Here is a 10,266-nt window from a genome sequence, read left to right on the forward strand (position 1 = left end):
ATCCAACCTTCAGAATTCTTATGATGCATCGCATTTCAAAAGTTTCTATCCTGCTCTTGTCTCCACTGTTTATCGTCGACGTTTCAGTTCCGTACAAGGCTACACCCCAGACAAATATCTTCAGAAAAGACTTCCTAATACTTAAATTTACAGTCAATGTTAACAAATTTCTGTTCTTCAGGGAAGCATTTCTTGGAATTGCCTTTCTATGTTTTATATCCTGTCTATTTGAGCCACAATAAATCATTTTCCTGCCCAAAGGGGCAGAAGCCATCTACTACTTTTAACATCCCATTTCCTAATCTAATTGGATGTTAAGTCCCATAGTGCTCAGAGCCATTTGAACCATTTTTGAAGCTAATTTAATTCCTGCAGTGCGGGGTAACGCTGATAGAAAACAAGGTCACCCTGTGCGGGAATCACGGTAATATAGTGCGAGCAAAAGGGAGATTTTACACAAGGACAAACGGAGATTTGCGCCACTCCTGGAACCGTGCTCTGATACCCTACTTTTACTCACTGGAATATGAACCCCATATTATTTCATGATTATCGAGTACAGAAGATTGCTTTTATTCAGTCAGTGGAAAGTTATTTTTCTTTTTTTAGTGGAGATACAGTCACTCTCCTCCGTATCGTCCAGAAAAAGGCTTCATATTCTTTTCAAGTGTGAAGAAATACTGTTTCTTCATCAAGAGTAATAAGTGCATAAGTTTACTTAATCATTTTTCTTTTCTTACGGACTTTTCTTAATTTATGAAGTGGGAAGAACAACAAAATTACATTTATTATTGTATTATTTCATTATTTGAGTATTATTGTCATGAGGACATGCACCTATACAAACGCACTGAAGCCTGGACGAAGTACACACATTTGTTGATAGCAAGGAAGGGATATAAGGGGAGATAGAGGCCCCATTACAATAATACGGCGTGGTTAAGGCAACCCCTCGCACCAAGCAGGTAATCCAGGTTTGAATCCCGGTTCGGCAAAAATTTTCGTTTGTTCTGAAATATTCTACAGCTGATGCGGAACCACAGCCGAAGTTTGTGAGTTAATTCTAATTTAATTCCTCAGCATCGCCTAATTTAATTCGACATTTTTTGCTTGTGGTAACGTTCATCTTATATTCTCCTGTCAATACATTATCTAAATGGTTCAAATGGCTCTGAGCACTATGGGACTTAACATCTGTGGTCATCAGTCCCCTAGAACTTAGAACTACTTAAACCTAACTAACCTAAGGACATCACACACATCCATGCCCGAGGCAGGATTCGAAACTGCGACCGTAGCAGTTCTACATTATCTATTGCGTGCAAGTGCACTACCAAGTCTTTTGCTGTCTCTGACGGAATTACTTCTCCCTAAACTTTAATTACCTTTCCAAATTTCTCCTTGCTTTTTTTCACACCTTCCCCAATATACAGATGGGAACCACGCTACAACCTCAGTCCCTATTTGGCTATTGCTTTCCCTCCATGCTCTTCGGCTCTGCCGTCTAGTTTCTATACAAGTTGTAAATAACCTTTCGGTCCGTGTATTTTACTCCAATTACTTTCAGAAATTTACTCTGTGTCTGTTTCAACCCCTTCACGTTTTGTAATCGACACAATCATCGTGATCAATTCGACATCACATTTGATATTCAGTTAGGTACTTCGCGAGTTTATTACCCCATTCTTTCCTGTGGTATTCTTTGTGATCTCATATCATATGAGGCTAATTTTCAAGGATTCGGATTCCATCCTGCACTGGTCCCCAGTTTGTGAGACAGTAACATTTGTAATTTCACGTTCTATGTTACTTGAACTACGGTCAAACTTCGTTAATAAATCACAATCTTAATGATTCCACTTTAAATTTAGTTGTTGAGCGTACCCTCAACTAACCCACAGTTAATAATTTAATACAAGACCCACAGCTACGATTCATTCGTCAGGGCGATCCACCTCTTCCATCTCCTTGCACATACCTCATTATCATATACCTGAATTATAGTGGGACGATCTGTATTGCGAAAGGGGCTACTCGATACACATCACTGATCTAACACGTACATGTATTCCTAGAAACACAATGATGGTTTGCAGTTTTAATTTTTTTCCTGGTGTAAACAAATGGCTCGAAGTAATACATTTTGTGCCGCTGTCCCACTACATTTCCGTACTTGAGACATGTCCTGCACAATATCTGAACATAACTGGCAAGAAAGCAACGACAATCTGTGACTGTGGCATAACAGCGCACCAGGTTGTATCCTATGAGAAGCGCCCTAGTTGACAACATAGAAGGACTGCTAAGCAGGCTTTAAAAGCTAAAACTATTTACAACACAATTATAGTAAAGGAAGACTTTGCTAACCTAATCTTCGAGTTGAGGTTGTCTCAGAAAAAGTAAGGCCAACAGACACCATAAGAAAGTCGATTAATGCCTGTAGATGACCGTAGGAAACGAGAACGAAGCCCGATAGTTCTACGATCGCTTGGCCCAGTAACGGAAAAGTGAAGGAAAGTGGGCGCAACCGTGCCTAAGAAGAACGAGAAGAATCAGTGAAAGTTATGTGATGGACTCTGATCCACTACCGTGCTGTCTGCAGGCAGTTAAGATACTGCTTGAGTCGACAGAGTCTGGTACGGAATGTATAGAGAGACAACAGTAGGTGCATGTGTGTGTGTGTGTGTGTGTGTGTGTGTGTGTGTGTGTGACGAGAAACAGTCAAACTTACTTAACTGCTGCCTGAGAGTAAATGACCCTCACTTAATGATAAGTGGTCAGAGGAGAAGGGTTAGTCAGAGGAGAAGGGTTAGTTAATAATGGAAGTTTCAGTACTTGTAGTTCTTGTAGAAAAGTCGAGGCGGTGGTAACAGTAAAAGGGCCTCTTTATGACTGTAAAAATTATATTATTTCTTATTGTAATAGTAGCACGTGCTTTTGCATTAGTACTAACAGCAGCAACTGATAAAAATAACTGTAAAATTAGTCAAAATTGATTGAAATAACGAAAACCATGGTTCTTTTTTAGTTACATTACGGTAGTACCCAACTGACAGTGGAAAAAGATGCCACTGGGATACACGTAGAATAGCGTACAGGGAGCCGCCTAAATGTTAGAGCTAGAGCAGTAGGAAGAAATAAAGATAAGGAAAAATAATATAACAGACACTGTAAACTTAGTTCATTAAGCAGAATGGGAAAAAAAGAAAAAGAAATACATTATTACACAGATTCACATAAATGTAATTGTCTATGTAAACATCCATTGTTGTCATGAAGAAGGTTGGCCACAATAAAAAATAAATAAAATTAGCACCAGGTATTTTCAAACGAGTTCCAATTGTACGTACAGCATCACCGTGGACGCATCCATGTGTGGAGGCTCTGAGGAGAACGGACATCCTCAGTTGCTTTCGTCATCATCATCATCAGCACCTGCGTAAAGTTGCGGCGTGCCGGTGGCTACGAAACACGATCGCTTCTGGTTCGCAGAGCCGAAAATTTGGACAGCACCGTTACGTTTCTGAAGTGTTAACGACAGTGGCAGTGCCCTCTCTTTGAGGATCTAGTATTTCCCATACTATGATCTTTGGTTATCTTAGTAAGTGACATAATCAACGGTTCTTATTTACGTTACTTATGTATCTTTTCTTTTATTTCTGTGGTATATTCGTTTCTTATTATATCGTATACTGTTTGCGGTATAGGTCGTTTTTCATTAGTCAGTTGTTGCGATTTTGATTGAGCTTTGTGTCCGTGTTCATAATAAATTCGACAGTTGTTTTCAACAGTCGTATGTTGTGAAAATAGATGTGGGATCTCGAATCTACAGCGAGGTTTTCACAAAACCCCTCTCAGGACTCCCGTTTTCCTGCATTTATTAGTTTCTATCTATCCAAACTTGCCACATTTCCGCGGTTCTCCCGTTAGGTTGTGTAATCGTAAGATATGTATTGAAACGAAAAGACGCGACCATTGCGACGGGAATTGTTCTCATAAAAACGCTGTTATTTTTGTTGTTAGAGAATTTTTATGTTTCAAAAAATTAGTAAGCATGTTTAGCGGGTTAATTAACACATATCGTATGGTAATGATTTGGTGAGTTGATTGTTGCATACGCTAGAGCCTGCGATTTTCGGAATATCATTTGAATTACAGCTTACGAGAAAAAAATAAATAACGGTGCTACCCGTCAGCTCGGCAAACTTATATCACGAACTGCAGTCCGCTTAAATACGTTATCAATCACAGAGGAAAAAAAAGAGAAAAAAAACAAAAGCGTACACATAAAATAAAGATTAATGTTGGCTTTAAAAAATTCAAATTAATATTGAAATAAAATAATTCAATGGTATTTTATTAAAGTTTGTATACACGTTTAGAAACGCCACATTAAAGTGCACTGTTCATAATTATTAAAAAGAATTACTTTAAATCTGCTTGTCATGCTGTACAACGCAATAAACCCTCCGCCAGATAAACAGCTTACCAAGGAATGCTTAACAAAAGTTCACTATCTACATTAGTTTCCCACTGTGCGTTTAACTGCGCTGTCTTCATTTTGGGTGGAAACTAAAAGTACATCATGCTACCTTTACTTGTTTTGTGGGTCTCTGTGTGATCGAAAATTTCCTACTTGACTACATCTGGACTTCTGCACCTAGACATCTACTCTAGATTGGGCTGTCCTCGAAAACAAGGCCTGAAGCGCTGGGAACACAGAGGAATTACCGTGGTCTGGGCGTCAATCCAGCTAGCTCGATTATTCTTTTCCGCAGTTCCTCCTAATCAGTCCAAGCCACTGGCAGGATATTATCCACGTATACGAGGAGATACTTCTGAATAGTGTGCTTGATTTGAACTCTTAGCAGACATACCGTACGATAATGTGGAGCTATGAATGGACAAATAACATGGCACTCAGTGTACCATTGTGGAATATGTTTTCGCCCCTTAAGGCGTTAAAAGCAATAGTGAAATTGCGTGTAGATGACCTGACTTGAAAATCTATATTTTTCTTTTTTGTTTCGAAATCCGTAGGCAACAGTTCCTGTGTGGTGGTCCTGTCTCTGCCATATTTTTTTCAGGACTGTGAACGAACGACATACGCTGTAAGACAAAACGTTTTTCTCCTCCACCCTCTCTCTAAAGTGCTATGTGATAGCCTTGTGTTGCAGATTTATTTTATTACATAGGTAAAATATACTTAAATATGTCCATACGGACAAAAAGCAGAATTTTAGTAGATACTGAGTATGCAATGATGTCTACGAACTCAACACAGAAAACCTGTTTCGTGCCTACTAACAACGCAGTATCTGGGCTTCATTAACAGATAACATATTTCTTACAGCATTTCTGCTATAAATATTTATGATGTGCGATTTCAAGGCGACTCTGCTGCTAGCGAAACTTCACATAATAGCCGGCATTTTCCATGCGTGAGTCATTGCAGTGGTTTCACCTTTGCAGCAAACTATCTGAAGATCTTAGCCAGTTCTATGACAAATTTAGGAAAGATTGTCTCAGACACAAATCTAGCTTTACATATGAATGCCAAGGTTACAAAACATAATAAAAATGGTTGATTACAATACCACTCCTTGTTTTTAAGATATGAATATCAAATGACTTGATGTATAATACTGTTAATCACTGGAAAAGGACTATCCAGCACCGTTCGCTTGCTTTGAAAGGTGAAACCACTGTGAAGCAACATATTATTCTAAAAACAGACAGTAATTTATTACTTACCACTCGATGCTTACGGCCAGGCGGCGTGTTGAGAAACATCACTGCGTCAAGATGAGAGGACATGTAAGCTTCATCTTCCACATTCGAAGAGCTTTGAAAGGCGAATACTCATGCAACAGCCGTATTGGTGTTTCACTACGTACAGCAACAAGTTTTGATTTCATGCTCTTTGATACTGTTGATACTTGCTCACTCTTCACTCTAACATCTCCTGTTCCTTACGACGCTGTACATACGGAACCGTGAGCACTGAAGTGACATGCAGATCCTTGCATTAACAGAACATGTTATTACATTGTAACATCATCCACTCATTGTAATTTCTTCCACCTTGTTTATTTTTGATCTGTATCATTGTACTGAACAGTGCCAAAAGAATTCATTACACTTTTTTAAAATTCTTTTTTACAGTCAGCTATGAATTCAGTTCATGACAACAACTAAGTTCAAATTTTCCTCTAAAGCATGTCCTTGTAAATCGTGTTGATAAATAATTGCATTCATGAACTACAACTTCATATCCACCGAACTGGCAAACGTTGTGGGAGAATTGATGGTATCACTGAAGTTTAGACTTTCAGTGCAGGATCCAACAGCAAATACAAAAAGACTTAATCTTTCTGAATGCATTTTTACTTGTAATAAAAAACTAAAAAGTGTCTATATCCAGAATACAATGATGCTGTTTCTTTATATTCTGTAGTTTTACTGTATACGAATGTTTCACAAAAAACCTCACTATTATTTCTAGCCGAACTTCAACGATCACTTCAGTTTCAGCATTTAAATTTCAAACGCATTGCATCAAAAGAATACTGTCCTTAGCAGACGTAATATTCTTCAAACTTTAACTTAAATTTTTTGTTCCTTTATTATTATTCTCTTCATTGCAGCACCAATGTAGTATACTGGAGCTTGTTGAGAAACTACAAAAGATCTACTACATTCATAATGTTATTGATAAAAATTATTAACAGAAAAATGATTTGTCAGATATACTCACTAATTATGGAAAAGAACTGCAATATCGTTACTATAATAAAACATTCAATATAAACTTTGAGTAAATCCTCCACAAGAGACCAACTTTTCATGTAGTTTTCGAGGTATTCTGTCTGATTTTTAGCAATTCCGAGTCGTCTTCTTCCACTCTTGTTCACGTAAGTGGCTGTAACGTTTTCATCAGAATGCCTTGTCACCTTTTACCAGCATCTGGAATTGAATGATACTTTTCCTTTTTCATAACTGGAATAATTCTCGTCATGCATTTTTATATTAACTGTCTAATATCTGCGCAGCACCACAAAAGCACAACTTTGATCTACAGCTATTTCAATTTCGGTAGCTTGACTGCGTATTATAAGCGTAAGTCTTCTGGACTATTGGTTGAACTCTGTGCTTGCATTTTCGACTACTTACAGTAAGCGTCATTGTCATGTTGCGTCAACGGTTCATATACTTTCTTTTAGTATAACAGCTCTCATCTAAGTTTATATACACAAAACAACATATACACCGTATAAACTCATTACATCACACTTTTACCTACAAATCTTTTGTGGATGGATCGGTGATTGGTAGACTGCAATCCACTTACCTCCTCTCGAAACGCCACAGTGATCTCTTATTTTATTTAACATTACTTTGTCAGTTATCTCGTTTTTACTTAATATTATTCTCAGATTATATATAAAGTATACAATACCTCATCCCATAGATATTTATTATCTTAGTACTTGTCATTTAGCACCGCACTGTCAGAAATCACAGCGTAAAAATAATAAAATAAAAAAACTTTTCTGAATATTACAAAGTCTAAAATAATGGATGATATTCAACCACTCCTTTAGAAATGAACACATTTGAGTCCTGAAAATTAGGTATTCGTGTTGAAAGTAGTGAAAACAACATAATTCCATTAACTGTTTAACAACGTGTGATTTTTTTTCTACTCGAGTTCAGTCGCTGTTACTAATTACTTTTACCAAAGCAGATCTTAATTTCAATTTTCAATAACCTAATATAACTGCTTACGAATGTTCCCATTCTTTTTAGCACGTCTGTCATTGGCATTTGCTATGCAATATCTGAAGAAATGGTATCGGAGTGTAGTTTGAAAGCTGACCTGAAGTTTGTACACGGACTACCACCATCTCGTTGAATGCACAGTAAATCATTCGTATTCTCTGGATACATTCCTTTTTCACTGGAACGTTTAAAGAGGCAGGACGAATTCTTCAGCCAGACGCACAGAAAACATACATGACGACGAATCCTTCATGGGCTCACTATCTGTTCCTCAAGTATGTGACTACTGAATTCAATAAATTTTCAAGTACAATAGCGTCGCCACTTAAAGGTATCCTTAACTCCTTAACTGTGGAATTGATAGAAATCTTGTTCGTGCCCTCAGTTTTATTCCCTTTTTCATGGCAACTCTTCAGTCACCACTTACACGCAAACGAACTGTTTATATGTTCACCATATTTACTCAGTACATTGTGCATCGCTAATACTTCACAGCGAAGGTTGGTAGAATCAGTGGCGCAATTTATTATCAAGATACATCGTACCTTCGCTGATGGTTTCGTGCCTTGCCCAGGCTTCTTCTCTCCCTAACTTCCTGCAGCTGTCACAAAGATTCTGCTGTAAGTTGGTGATGGTCTTATCTTGTAGTTACCGAACTTATAGTGTCAACAACAATACATATTGCGTAAGGTATCAATTTACTGACTCAGTTGTTATTAATTCTCATTGCTCCAACTTTAGTCAACGTCTTCACCTCTGTAAATATTGTTTTTTCTTTTATTCCTTGCAATATTATTTTCTGTGGATATTTCTATTCCTAGTTTAATTACTTCTGCGCTGTCAGAAATTTCGTCTAGTTTTTCTTTCCTTTCGTACAAGCATTTGATGATACACGGGTTTAAATTTCCTCACTCTTATTTCTCCAGTATCCTTCTTCCTTTCATCTTTTTGCAATGATACAATAGGACTGCTTCAACACTTTCTGCATTCTTCTTATGGACGTCACATAGCATTCCGCTGCAAACAACTAATAAACAGAAGTCTTGTTTCCGTAATACCAAATACAGTAAATGTTAGCTCTTTCGCTTTAATATATTTTCAGCACTTCTCGTCCTTCGTGTATTCTATGAAACTGTACATCGAAACTGCTGATATTTCTTCCCTTTCTCTCCTCGTGGATCTCTCCTTCCTCGTTAACTTCGAGGTATTAGTCCTGTTTGTTAATGTTAAATCACATTTCCCCCAACAATAATTTTCATTCTGTGCAGCTACAGTTACAACACTGATTACGTACACTTTATTCGTTGTTTCCTATTCATAATAGCAACCATAACCGAAGGATGCTTCGCTGTTTCAGTAATTCATTAATACTGAATTTTCCGATTACACTTTTCAGTCGATGTTTGACTATCCTGCACACGATTTCCATTTCCTAACACAGCTACAGTATTTTCCTGTTTCTTCACTTTTTTTGCTGAATCCATTTCTTAAGTTTATCTCTGTTGCCTGCATCCCTTGTACACTGCAGTTTTCGTACGTTAGTGTTTTATAAATAGACTATTAGTGATTTTAGTAAATTACATTTTTTGTTCTCTTTTCATTTGCGTTGTCGTTTCCTTTCCTTGCTACTGCGCTATATCTTTCTGAAGTCCGCTTTCTGTGATTCTTGTTAATTGATTCTGGGAACAGTCTGTTTGATAATTCAGACAAAAATATAAGTGAACTGCAGTTTTCCTCCTACCAGCCCTACTAACGACGAAACAGACGAGGCTGCGTATTCTATGTTATATCTGTTTTCTTCTTTCTCATTTCTGTATCCAAAGTCATTTCGCTTGAGAATTCACACAGACATAACTTCAGGACTTCTTGCATCAGTTTTGATACCGACTTTCAAACGGTGAGACTGCATACTTTGAGGCATCTTCTGTCCCCAGCTATATATTAGACGTAGATGCTTGGTGTCGTGTAGTGATTTTCAACAACTGAGTTTCAGTTTTGTACACCCTGATTTATTTATCCCCATAACAGTAACTCCATACGAAATCAAGTTGGACAGTGATGGTAGCTTTTAGGCAAGGCAGTTTAAGCAGAATGTCGCAGTGATTGCAATAGAGATTTTAAAAAGCTATATGAACGCCATACAGTCTCACGTAGAAAAAAAAGCACTCCGTCTTCAGGCCACAAGTGGCCCATCGGGACCACCCGACCGACGTGTCATGCGCAGTTGAGATTGCGGATAGGAGGGGCGTGGGGTCAGCACACCGCTCTCCCGGTCACGTAGAAAGGAAACTGATAAATTCTAAATTGCAACATATGAAGATCTTCTACCCCGCTTGGAAATCAAGTGAGCTCTCAAGAACTCTGAATCACCCGCCTTTCATTGTTGTTGAATTTGTATCGTCTGTTGAGAGCCAAATGATGTTTCGTATAACTTAAGGACGCTCCGTCTTTATTTTCCACTTCCTTTTGCATTTTAACTCTCTA

The 10,266-nt window shown here is 37.8% G+C and overlaps 1 long non-coding RNA gene across 1 annotated transcript in view; it reads right to left on the minus strand.

Moving 5' to 3' along the window:
• Positions 1–9,542, minus strand: part of LOC124787818 — a 415,837-nt gene extending 406,295 nt beyond the window's left edge. The window contains exon 1 of the long non-coding RNA XR_007016017.1: positions 5,755–9,542. This is a non-coding gene — a long non-coding RNA (uncharacterized LOC124787818). The remainder of the gene's footprint in view (positions 1–5,754) is intronic.
• Positions 9,543–10,266: the final 724 nt, after the last annotated feature.

Source organism: Schistocerca piceifrons, chromosome 1 (genome assembly GCF_021461385.2).
Source record: "Schistocerca piceifrons isolate TAMUIC-IGC-003096 chromosome 1, iqSchPice1.1, whole genome shotgun sequence".
Taxonomy (NCBI): Eukaryota; Metazoa; Arthropoda; class Insecta; order Orthoptera; family Acrididae; genus Schistocerca; species Schistocerca piceifrons.